The sequence below is a fragment of the Antennarius striatus genome, chromosome 13 (genome assembly GCF_040054535.1).
Source record: "Antennarius striatus isolate MH-2024 chromosome 13, ASM4005453v1, whole genome shotgun sequence".
In the NCBI taxonomy this organism is placed as follows: domain Eukaryota; kingdom Metazoa; phylum Chordata; class Actinopteri; order Lophiiformes; family Antennariidae; genus Antennarius; species Antennarius striatus.
Window position 1 is genome coordinate 19,631,376 of NC_090788.1, and position 13,625 is coordinate 19,645,000.

The window sequence follows — 13,625 nt, forward strand, 5'->3', positions numbered from 1 at the left end:
CAAGTCCAAAGACTGCCTCACATCTGAGAACGACGTGCTGATTGTACGTCCTGTCAGCTGTCACAGACCCATGTGTTTAATATCTCTTTGGTTTCAGGCTACTTTACTATAAATACACTTGACTGACAACTTCCATGTATGGAGATTATCACATGTGCAGACTGGTGTTTGACACTCTTGCATTCACGTGACCTTGTGTGTGAAGCATAGACAACCCATGAATGACAAAAAATGATAAAGCTTCCACTTGTCTCACAATCTGTTAACGTCTCTGTATTTCAGACGCGCATCAAAGCAAACCGTTGGGTGGATGATGTCACTGAGAGACGATGACATCACAGGAAGGGTACTGGAATCATGACCAGGACTGCGGCTGAAGCCTAGAGAAGGGTGGACCACGACTGAAACGAACCAAATGAAGACCTGACAAGGTGAGCTGACCTCCATGACACACTTGGCACTAGTGATCATTGTGCTGTGTTTGTGTAGCGCTGACAGTTAGTATGACAGACGATGACACATGGAGATGTGTCAGACCTGCACCAGTAAAGCTGAACACAACTCACAGGGCTGGTGTAAAGAGACTACGAAAACAACGTGGGAGGTTTGATGGTGACTAATGACTGGTTATAACATTATATTGCATATGTCTAGTTTTCACACATCTCTCTGATGACCAACATATTTTCGCTAAATGTCTCAACAATTAAGGAAGGAGTTATATTATACAGGTGCCTGCTTCTGTGATGGACGATTCTACAGTAATAATGTATAACAAGAACCAAGGCAGTCAGACACTGCAACATCCTGCAACTTACCCTGACCACTCCCAATGTAGGTCAGGGTAACCTGAAAGTGCATAGCTTTGGCCTCTCAGGGTAGGTCAACGCTATGCACCAGCTTTGACCATATCATAGGTAGATCAAAGCACTAGCTTTGATCTATGGTCTCACTCACACTGGCCTTCTCCCTCGTCTTTCTATCTTATCCGGTTCCTGAGTGTAGAAAAGTTGAAATTTGACCTTGATCGAGTTTTCTCAAGGTCAAGGTCATCATCTCATTTTTATCCTCTTTGCTGCCTGAAAAATCTGTTTTTTGTTTAATCTTTCTATCTGCAACGGTTGCGAAGATATTTGGTGGACTAACGGATGGACGGACAAGCGGTCAGACGACCACTGACAATTACATTACATCACCGCTTTGAAGTGGGATGTAATAACATTTAGGTAGTTGTCGAGTATTTTCATTTAGGAGAAAAATATCTGTTCACATCTCCACCAAACTCAGATGTTGTCCTAATTCACTAAGGTAGCATGCTAGTGAGATGCTCTAGCCTTTCAGGTCATTCTTAAAATCCTGGAGACCCTACTTGCACCCTGCTGAAACGGCTAGAAAGAAACAGCTGATGTCAGTTCTGTTTGGAAACCTCCAGCGGACCCACTGGTGACACCTTTACTCGTACAAACATAACAAAAACATATTGAAGATGTCTAGGACGGAAGATGTTGAACTTGTAAATCTTACTGAGTACCCTTGGTGAACCTCTGTAACTCCCAGGGGCTGGGCGTGTTGATGCAGCCTCCTTATCCTCTGGAAGGCCATCTGATGGACCTGCAGATCATGTTGATGCATGTTCCATATTCTCAGAGTCTCACCTGCAGTTACTGCTGCAGAGGAACCATTTAGGTAACTATCAGCGCCGCTTCCTCTCATGTGAGTCTGGATGATTGACTGTAATCTGTTGGGCTGCCCTGCCTGCTGTTGATACCTTTCATGGTATTTGCCCAAGATTAGGGAATTTGAAAACCAGAAACATAATTAACTAGATGTCACTCAGAGAATCCTAACCACCAGCAAGGCAGACCAGTTTCCCCATTATGTCAGTGTATCAAAACCCATCAGTCCCATTATGGTATGATGGGTTATGGTATGACGGCTATGAGGGAGGGCTTCTCATTTGGTCACTGCAAACAAATCGGTCCTGATGTTGGCAGTGCACTGCCTGCTGGGAAAGCTGATGTGGGTCAAACCAACTGCTGACCACTTTAGATTTTCCTTACTAGAATAGTAAATAAAATATATAAAGTAAATATATATAATATATAATTAATAAAATTAAATAATAAATAATAAAATAAATAATAAAATATATGAGTGATAAGCCGCTAAAGGAATGTTCTTAAATTAATTAAAGGCTGCAGCTGCTTGATGTTCGAGAAGCTATAAAAGCAATTGTCCCTAAAATTACTTACAGTAAACCCTCACTGGTTCGTGCTTCAACATGCGCGACTTCACCTCATCGTGGAGTTTTAGTAGGTAGGCGGGTAATACCATACGCTTATGCAATTGGCTGACGGCATACGGAAGTGTGCTGTGTTTCGAGAACGCAGTGCATTTCCGTGAACCACAAAAGTGCTTGAAACAGTCTGTCAGAGTGTGGGAAAAGGTCATACAGATAGAAGGTGGTTTGTCGCTGTATCGCCGAATTTCGTTTTTTCACGGGTGGTCCTGGAACGCTTTCACTGCGAGTAATGATGGATTACTGTACTTGCAAAATGAGCAACTTCAAGGGTAGCCTCATTTTTCATGGAGAGCACCACCAATCAGAGCCCCTTCGTCCAACATCTTAAATGTTTAAAGCGAAGGGGGTGCGTACCTACCTGGTAGCCCCTACCCTACCTGGTGCTCTCAGGTGTATGCAGATCTCCAGAGGCCTTTGAACTCCAGCCACGAGGCTGCCAGAGGCTTTCTAAGAAACTTTGATTCCTTTTTTCGATTGTCTTGCCCTCAGGCAGCTGCCAACTGACACAAGGTTTTGATGCTGAGTCATTTGGGTGTGATTTAATTGAAAATGCAGTTAGGTTCAAAGTTGAGCGTGCATATGTATGTCCACGCACATTTCAATCAGACATATTATATTTTAAAAAATCAATGCGTTTACATATTGATTAGTTGCAGGGTGCAGACTGTGCTTCCTGCAGAGGGATTTGAACCCACTTCCTTTCATGTTGCTGCAGCATCTCCACTCATGTGTGCACATTGGCGCATAATGCCTCACTTCCGCGTGCATAGTTGTTTGCATGCCACCGCGACTCGGGTGATTGACAGCTCACCCTGCAGGGCTGCTCGTCAAGTTGAAAAAAAGGAAACCCAGACTGTGAGAGAGACAGCGAGGACGACCGCAGGGAAGAAGTGTCCAGTGATAATTACGCCGTTCACCTGCTCAACTTAACCCTGACAAGATGTGGATCGAACTCATTCCTGTTTCTCTGAAAGGAAGTTGTTTCTGAAGGGGTAATGATGTGTAAAAACTAAATCACCACTGGAATCGCATCAGTAGTTTGAAACAAACTTGGCCTTTAAAACATATTTTGTATGAACTAAAATTACAATATTTAATTTAAGACCTCCTAAAATCTAAAAATGTCTCGAATGGCATCACGGCTGGACAAACTGGATGTGAAAATCATGTGATCAAACACCACAGAAAAGATTCTCCTGGAAATACACAGATGTATGAATTTACCTGCTTCTGTTCAACTCTAGTACAGTAAACCACTTTATCCTTGAATCTATTCAGCTAGCATCAAAGTTTTTTACTGCGTACAAGACAAATTATAAGGTTGACACGAAATGAGCGTGTTATGAAAGCAGCTAACACCTTGGAAGCGGTTGCGTGGTCGTTGAATCTGGAGGTTTTCCAACACTTTATTTAGTTGTGTAGAATCTGACAGGATCACACCCACATTCCTGTTACCAAACCCTCACACCGTCACTGCCAAACCTTCACTCTATCACCGCCAACGCTTCACATATCAACACCGGCCTGATTACCCTTTCATGACCTGTCCTGGCTTTCATAATCCCTCATTACATCCTTGAAATGTGTAGTTTACCGCCTGCAGCTCAACGGGGGGATGACGCTTCATGAAACATTCAGCAGTGTGCTTCCCTACTGTAAACACAAAGACGGTGTTAAATATCTCTATGAATGTTTCAGGGTGGAAATGATTGGTTGTTGCTGGTGGAGCAGACTTCAAGAGTAGGAGTTGGATTTGTTTTGATTTGTCAAGGTGCAAAAATAAAATGTTTGTTGATTGATGCAAACCACAAGCAGGATCCAGTACGATGATTTAAGAGCGTAAATCTGTTTGAAAGAGTAAAGAGACACAACCACAGGCGTTGTACTGTGACTACAAAAGCATCAGGTATAAAGACGTCCACGTCTGTCTTCCACTGACTCCGAGACATAATTTAGGATAATGGAAGATAATTTAACCAGATTTACTCCTACGACAATTTGCATTCTATAAACCCGGGGAGAATGTGAAAAGCTTTGGCAACATCCCACTGACAACATTTTGTGTTTTTAATTTCCTCTGTATTGATCCAGAAATCTGACCTTTATCTCTGGTCTCCAGCCCAGTTTTTTGTTTTTTTTGCTGTTTTCTGTGATGCTACTATCTTTCCAATATTATTGCATTGCATGCATTCACCCAATCTCCGTCCTACGACCTGAAACTCCTTCTGCAAACGTCATTTTGACTCTCCTTCCCTTTTCTCTGGGATTGGATTTAAGAAGTGAAATCAATGGGAAAATAAGGAAATAAGGGCTGGATTCACATCTCTTTTGATTTCATGAGAACGGCGTTCTGTATTTTTTGCTCTTTGTGTGGAACAAATAAGCATTGTGTGTTGAGGAGGAGTGCTGTTTTGTGTGGTGTGTGAACAGCGCTCTGTGTTTTGACTAGCGCCGTGAGAGAATTGCTGCTCTGCCACTGGGGTGGCGTGTTGATGGAGGCAGGTTAAGAGTGTCAGTCTTCCATTTCACGGATGCCCTACCTTAACTGTTATTACTATAGCTATTGAAAATGCCTGTGACACTTTGACACTGCAAAGTGTCACAGTGCGTCAGTGTATCTATTGTGTTTTCTTTGCATGCACATGCCTAGGTGATTGTTGTGTGTCGTGGTGTGTGTGTGTGTGTGTGTGTGTGTGTGTGTGTGTGTGTGGCCCGACAGCGTCACTGTGACAAACAGGCAAAACATTTTGCTCAAGGCTGTGATGTCCTCACTCAGAGGTGCTGGAGTCGGACTTAATAAATTAGGAAGTCATTACTTTCTTCAGATGTTTGACTGTAGACGAGATAATGATGATGTCAACAGGAGTCCACAGGATTTATCTGAACACGCTGCTGCTTTGGTGAAATCCTGAGTCTTGTCTGTTCAGGAAATGAACAGCCACCCTCTAAGAGTGGCGATTTCACCATTTATCCAGGGCTTGTTGCTAAATAAATAATTAAAAATACTTATCTTGCAATGAGCTGGCGTTTTATTTGGGGTGTACCCCACCTGTCACTTGTAGCCAGCTGGGATAGACTACCAACAGACCCATGAGACGCAAAGCAGAGAAGCAGCTGTCGAAGAGACGAGTCGTCTCACATGGATGTAAATACATCGTCAGCATACGGGCAGGTGTTACAGCCGAATGCTGCACTTTTGAAGGATGCAGACCTTTTGGAACATTTTTTAATGATGTTATGTGTCAAAAATTAAACTTCACCAACAATCGAACACTGGCAAAGAACCCCTTTTCAGAACATTCATCCAGAAACTGACCTGAAAGTCCAGCATCGACTTAGAAACTAACTACCAAACTAATGTTGGTCCAGATTGGAAGGCAGATGGCACCAAGGGTGGGCTGTTTAGTATACATGATACCCTATCATCAGCTCCCGTTGTGCTGAGGGTGTGCAGGCTGCCCACGCCGCTGCAGCGAGACACCTCGCAGGTGAACGCTCACGGTTTGTCTCGTCTTTGTGTGGGTAGTCTACGTGAAGCTGCGTCCACTGCTTCCGCTTCATCAAGATCGGTCAGGCTGAAACAGACAAAAAAACCACGTCTCCACTCCACATCCGTCTTCCTGCAAATTGGAAACACGGTTTCCTGAGATAAATTCAAACATGCAGTATCTTCGGGTTGGGAAGCAAATCTCTGTGCCAGTTCGTAAACAGAGGTCAAATCTCAAGTAGCAGGTTCCATATCTGCACCAAATCCTGTAAATCCTCCCTTTAGCCCCCATAACCCTCCTCTCCTGTATCTGCTTCCACCTGCCTCGCCCAGGCTGGTCATGTGGCTGCTAACAGACTAATGAGGGCCACTTAGGTGTCAGCATTAGTTCTAGATGGCAAAGTGACAGGACGACTTAGAGGAAGGCCTGGTGTCTTCCTCCCAGCCTGCTGTGGTCTTCACCGATTTTTCCATTCACTTCTCATTCTGTTTATATTTTTTTTCAACTTTTCTTCTGTGAAACTCCTTGTGTCTCCCCGGTGAGGGCTTATAAAGGGCTCATATAGGGTCTGTGTGTGACGACTTCAGGGCCCAGTCTGAATAATTCAGGTGGGACTGCTGTCAAAACAGTAGTATCGCTGTCACGCCTCTATAACCCCCGGATTTACTCCACAATCATTCTGTCAAAACATTCCTGAGAAAGAAGGAGTGAAAAGAGACTGAAGACCAGACGATGACGGTCGCTTCGTCTGCAAGAAAAATGGATGTTACGAATGAAAGTATTACCCAAGTCCATGAACGGTTTCGTGTGTAATTGTCAGTGTTGGCTTGCTCGTCCATCCGTCCATCCACTCGCCCATAGTTTCGTCCGTCTATCTGTCCATCCGTCCTTCCACCAAACATCTTCACGACTGTTGCAGATAGAAGGATTAAAGAAAAAGCACGTTACTCAGGCAGCAAAGGGATGAAACTGAGATGATGACCTTGACCTTAAGAAAATTAGGTCAAGATCAAATCAACTTTTGTAGATTTTTTTTGAACATATCCCTGGAACTCCATGAGATAGAAAGATGAAACAAAAGGTGTTATATTCAGTGTGAAATTAACGTTAATTGTATATGTGGTGAACGACTTCTTCGCAGTCTGCCAGTAAGTTTCACGAGCTGACACGAGAAATCAAAATAGAACCTCTCAAGAAGTTTATATGCGTGGCACACACATACATGCCAATAGAAATTCCCTTTATGTTTATGTGTGACGATCGTGTCGCGTTCATTCCTGTTCACTACAACTTGCTACGAACATCATGACACTCAGATTCAAATCTTCTTCTCCAAACGCGCACAGAGAGCAGGAACAGACGCCACGTGCCCTCCTCCACTTAGAAGCTGGTTTTGTGAGAAGCAAAGAGCTGCTTTGATGGTACCATATATCTTCCTGATCTCTCTGGCTCCACTCAGGTCTCCACTACCTTCAGGTTTTACTTAAAGCAACACCAAACATCTAATTTAAGGCCCGGCTTATGGAAATTGGACGATACTGCTTGCCCTCTTTTTCTCCAGTACCTTAACAGCTCATCTGGTTGGGGAAAGTAAATTCAAAAGGTGTTTGACCGAAACCAGGAGTGAGAAAGGTTTCCTGAAACAACATGACATCTTTCTCTTCAAGCAAAAGAGGACACCACTGAGAATGTAAAAATGGAGGGATGTCAGGACGATTCCAGCATTTTTAGCACTTTTGAGGGATAACAGAAGCTTTGTGGGTTTTTTTAGGGGTTTTTTTTACAAAAGGGTCCCATACTTCCAAAAAGACCATTACTGCAATGACGGAATGGCTGCTCTCACAGGTCAATCCAAAATATATAGTCACTTTTACGTTCAGGATAAGACCAGATCTGACAAAGGAAAAATAGAAAAATGTAGAAAAAGCGTGGAAAAAGTCCTTTTTGTACTTTTTGGAGAAAATGAGATCATTCTAGTGTGTGTGGAGTTGGGTTGATTTTTTCTAGAGGATACTGAAGTCATACCAACCAAAAAAAGTCAAATCCCATACTTTTATTATGAAGTGTTAATAGGTGCTGCATGACATCATACGTTATGGTCATATTAACATGTAACAATACACCTTCTGTGTTTCAAGTTATCCCATTTCAAAATCAAACAAAATGTTTAATCAGTGATTAAAACACCATTGTCTTGCCAATCTGAGTAAACATGTGGTTTTTAGAGTATTAAATGACTCCTCCTCGCTAAGCTAAGCCTCCTTTGTGAAAATGCATCAAACATCTTCCAGGTTGCCTTGGCGACGGCCATCCGCGATTGGTCTATTTGACATTATGTCAGTTGCCGAGCGATGAGCTCGGACCTTTATGTAACGGAAGGTGGTTGAATGAACCTGTGACATCATGAACATCCTCCACAGACTCAGCAGCAGCCTTGATGAAGAAGAGGCCGCCGCCCCACAGGATGACATCATCAGGAGGTTGTACCAATCCATGAGGAGAAGGAGTACTGCTGGAACCTACGACAAATTGATCTCATCTAGTTGTGTCAGCTGAAAAATGTATGTTCTTGGGTTTCCATGATGTTTTTTATCAATCGCCATCATCATCATCATCATCATCACTGCTTTTTGCATTGATTTAATTTGGATAATCTGAGGCTTTCACATTCCTATCTTTTTCCTGCATAGTATAATGAAGCATAAAACTTGCTTGAACACAATGTCAAGATTTATTATTTCATAATCATGTGACTAAGATAATGTTACAGGCTTTTAAACTCATTCTATCATTTTATTCTATTCACAGTATCACCCCTCATCCGTCCGTCAACTGGGGTCCTGCTTCTTTTCTGTTGAAGACAACAACCAACTATAACCATGACGACACTGACTCTATCTGGTCTATCTACCACTCTCTCTGTCTCTCTTTTTCTTACCCTGTCCTAATCTCCATTTTATTTCTTTTCCACCCAACCGATCAAGGCGGATGGCCGCCCTCCAGAGTCTGGGTCCTGCCCGGAGTTTCTTCCTCAATGAGGGAGTTTTTCCACGCCACTGTTGCTTATGCTCTAGAAGGTTCAGTTGGGTTTTTTCTGTCTGTTAAAGAGCTTTGAAATGTCTATTCCAATGATTAAACGCTATATAAATATTGATTGATGGATTCTGCTCTACCATGATTCAGTAATACCAACAAAGTATTTTGACTGTCAGAGGTGAACTTACAAAACCTGTTATTGGTCAGCTCATTCCTCAAACACCTTGTTGTTAGTCGTGTTGTATTATTTACCCATGAAGGTTGTGGGTTGGTCCATTATAGAGAGACCAAACACCTGATACTGATGTATAAATAAAGAGCATTAACTCATTTTATACATAAAGACAGTTTGTGGTTCACCGCTGAGCTACAAACACCCTTTTTTTTTTTGTGCTGTTTTCTTTTGTGCATATTTGCTCCGAACCACATCCCAGTTACGCGGCGCCTCTTGTTGCACGGATAACAAGTGCTTTGCATCAAATCACCTTAAACAAAACATGTACAGCAGTCTCATACCCTTACATTTAAATAAAAAGTCACCTTAACACTGAAAGCAAAGATGGAAAGAGAGGCCCTGAAATGTAAGCTTCTCTCGTCCTTGATATTCCTGCCAATTCATTCTGCATGTCTGTCAGCGCTTCCATTCATCTGTAACATGAAGACACTGATGAAGCTGTCTCTCTGCTGGCAGCTGTGGCCACTCGTCAGGAATCCACCGACTCTTTTGCATGCAGTGCAAACATCGCAGCCAACCTTACCGGAGACGTTTTATATAAAAGCCTTGTATTAAGCAGGTAGAGCTGGTTGGAGACTATGGTAATCTGTAGCAGTTTGTGTGTGTGTGTGTGTGTGGGGGTGGTGGCATGATTTATTCTGTCAGTATACAGACATCTGCATACGACAATCAGACCAGCCTCCAGTGGCACAGAACAGTCAAATCTGCATGTGCTGCAGGTGGACTGGTGTTCTGTATTTTTACAGAACAACAAATTGCTCCTCTTTCTTTCCCCACTTTGGGTTTGTTATCACCTTCAGGCTTTCTTCTTGCCATTGGTTTGTTGTTTCGGTGAAGGTTAGGTTTCTCAGATCAACAAGGTGCTGTCCCAGGTCTTTGTGGGTGAACACCTGAATCTCTGACCCCCCCCCATAGGATGAAATGATGATGGATTTTGTGGATGAAGAGATGCTCTCCTCAAAAACATGAGCTGGTCTTACTCACGTCTGATCGGTGTGTTTACATTCTGCCTTCGGCGCACGCAGACAGTCTGTCTGATAAAAGGTCCATCTTTTCTCCCGTTATAGAGGCATCATGGTCCAGATCTGAACCAACAATTGGTGACCTCTGGTCTGGATCCACAGACCTCTGACCGGGTCACAGATGAAAAGGCAGAGCAGAAACACAAGAGACGGAAAACGGTGATTTATTGACAACAAAGAGGAGACAGAACAGAAGAAAGAGGGAGCATTCCACCCTGACTGTAATAAAAATTTAAATGAGAAATGAACGGGGAAAGAGATGAGAGGTAGGTGGAGGAGAGAGGGATGGAGTGAAACCGTCACTGGAATGAAAGAAAGAAGAGACAGAAGGAGAAAGAAAGATCACAAGGAGACAAACCGAAACCAAATAGTGGTGACACAGATAGACGAGGAGGGAAGAAAGCAACCAGGAGGAGAGAGCCAGCTGTGTTTATGTGACCTTTGACCCTCAGGCCACTCCAGTCCCTACACGAACATAAGAGCACACACACACACACACACACACACGTCACCACAGTATGGCTGAAAACAGTGGATTACTGAGGCCCTACTTTACCTGATTAAACCGGGTCAGAGGTCAGACCTGCTGAGCAGGAAGTGTTTGTCTGAGAGACAGACACACCTGGAGGACAAGTCCTCCGTCTTCCTGACAGGTGGGAAGTTTTTATCTTACAGTCAGCTCCTCTTTTCAACTAACCATTATTATTATAATTATTATAATAATAATAATAATAATAATAATAATAATAATAATAATAATAATAATAATAATAATAATAATAATAATAATTCTATAGGATTCTATACTGTGCTGTACTTGTCAGCAGTTTTATTTCAAGTTTAACCCAAATATGTCGGAACACTGTCGGTTCTGTTTTTCACTGCTTCCTAGACTGACAGAGACTTGACAATCTGTTCCTGTTTTTAGAGAGAATCTTTCTCTCATTCCATCTCGTATTTGACAAACAGGTTTAAACATAGGAGAAATCAAAAAAAGGATTGACAGATTCTAGACTTTCTTCTGGGCCAAGCCAAGATGGTGATTCATCTAAGCAGGAGGAGAAAGGTTGAAGGTTCGTCTGACTGCAGTGCAGAAGCCGTTTTAAGAAGAATGTGTCGAACGAGAGTCAAAATCCATTTTAACTATTTCAGAACTATGAATGATTTCATATATATTTCATATTTATTTATTTTCTTTTTTTTAAAATGTGAGTTCCTGTTTGCGTGAATCTCTTTTGGATTTTGTGTCAACGTGACTATCTTCGACTTGTGTGATTAAAAGTTATTTTGAAAATCAAATCAATTTTCTTCTACTTCTTCTTCCTCTTAACATCAGATGTCGCTTAAAACTAGAATTTGGTTTTTACAAAATGACAAAAAACCTAAAGATCTTTAGGAACAAAAAAGTCCTATGCACTTTAGTTGACGATCAACTCACTCTTGCAAATTTCCTGATATAATGCACTGATTTTGAAATTATATTTCTTTTTATTGGTTTTTAGTATTTTTGAAGCACTTTAGCACTTTTCATCCAATGTAAAATAGTAAAATGTTTGAGTGCAATTAAAGTGTTTTTGCAAAAAAACAAACAAACACCTTCTTCTTCGTCTTCTTCGTCTTCTTCTTCCCATCAGGATCAGTCAGTCCAACAATACTCAAAGTGAAGGGAGGTCCTGGAGGACATCGTGGGAACAGCTGAGGTCAACATGTCCTGATGTTTGACACCTGATTCTGGACAAAATAACAAGATCATACAGTTAATGGCATCGTTTCATGGAACCTGCTAACCCTTCCTGACTGGTCGTCGCTCTGACTCCACAAAGCCCGTTTTAATCTGGGCTTTGGTGACATCAGGATTGTTTCTTCAGACCTGATGGAGATCAGACATCATCACTCAACAGTTTCCAAAGGCTTACTGGTGATCAGGCTGAGACAACAACCTGAAAATAATGTTTAACAAAGGTGACTCATCTGATTATACCTGTTTGTTTTCTTGTGTCATGAAACAATTAAGGCTATATAAATAGAATTTGATTTGATTTGATATTTGTGAACTTTTCCTAAAGGAGCTTTAAGTTTCACCATAAATCACTGTAAACCATCAGAGATTCTAGAAAGGACAGAAAATGTACAAATTCTTGACTTTTACCTCAATGTTTTTAGGATTCTGAGCACAAATAAGTTTGAAATAAAGACAACTAAGGAGGGGAAGCTTTTCTGCTCCAGGAGAGCTTCTTGCTAATCCTGCTGCCCCGGCCCCCGGCCATCAGACACACAAGCACTCACACAGAAGGTGGAGACCAGATCAAAGCCTGAAACACGTCTCCAGGCCTCCGCACCCACGTTTCTCCTCATCTTCCTCACTCTATATCCTCCATCCCCAAACCTCTGTCTGCTTCTGTTTCTCTACGTCCAGATGGTTTAGGTTGTTCCTCCTCAGAGTCGACACCTGAGAGACAAAGAAGGGATGAATGGATTGAAAGATGGAAGGGTGATGAGAGGGACAGGGTAAGGAGTTGGGTTGTGGAAGAACAGTCTTGTCCTTAGGTGACACTGACCACTACTGTCCCGTTAAATCCAGACCGCCGTCTTTCCTGACAGCTTCATGGTCTCTGATGTGAAGCTCTGGTTCCGTCACTCTGTCACAGATTGGGTTAATGGGAACCTGGAAAAGAGCAGAACGACTGAACGACGCTTCGCTTCATCAACAGGAATTCCGAGAACACCGACGGCGTCGCCCACGCAGGCCTGAGATGGGAGGGATTACCAGACTAAAGTCATCCGCATAGAGGAGAACACAAACCAAACACCCTCCGTCTACATCAGCCTTCACCTTGTATATTCACACCTATACTTAACATATTAATTTGGATTTTGGGGATTAGTTCAGTAAATTATTGCTGCGACTGTTGATTTCCATGAGGATGGAGTGTTTTGGGTTTTAGCTCAGCCGTTCTAGGAATGAGTCACGGCTTTATGCCGCTCAGACTCAGACAAACAGAGATTACTGGGATTACCTGCTGCCACACAGGTAGACACACATGACACATAAGGACACACACACAAACACACACACACAGGAGGATTCTCAGGAGGATGGGAACTGGTGTGAGAGCTGCACAGTTCAAAGTGTACATCACTAAACCCACGGTTCCCCACAGAGACAGAGCAGATTACTGTGAAGGATTTTAATCTGTGGGTAATGAAAGAAAATATAACACAGCTTATTTAAAGTGGAGTTGTTGTTTTTACCTCTGACAGGAAGGCAGTGTTCTGATCACAGTCAGGTTCATTAGAACAGTTCACGGTTTGAAGTTTGTCTATTAAACAAATACGTTATAATGCCAGCAGTTTGGCAGCTACATATTTGTGTCTAAATAGTAAGTATTGTTTTCTACTTTGTTTTTTTATCTGTCTATGTCTGTGTAAGTTTATATTTGGCGTTTAAGAAATAAAACTGGGATTTCACAATCGTTTTAGCCGTTTACTGGTGCAGGTTGACACTGAGGAGCTCCTGTGAGTCACGTTTACTTCACTGCTTT

At 42.4% G+C, this 13,625-nt stretch overlaps 1 long non-coding RNA gene across 1 annotated transcript; it reads left to right on the top strand.

The window, feature by feature from the left end:
* Positions 1-288: 288 nt before the first annotated feature.
* LOC137605793 (uncharacterized) lies at positions 289-8,735 on the top strand. The gene is made up of 3 exons (XR_011037789.1): positions 289-431; positions 8,211-8,351; positions 8,599-8,735. It is a non-coding gene; the product is annotated as an uncharacterized lncRNA (long non-coding RNA).
* The last annotated feature ends 4,890 nt before the right edge of the window (positions 8,736-13,625 follow it).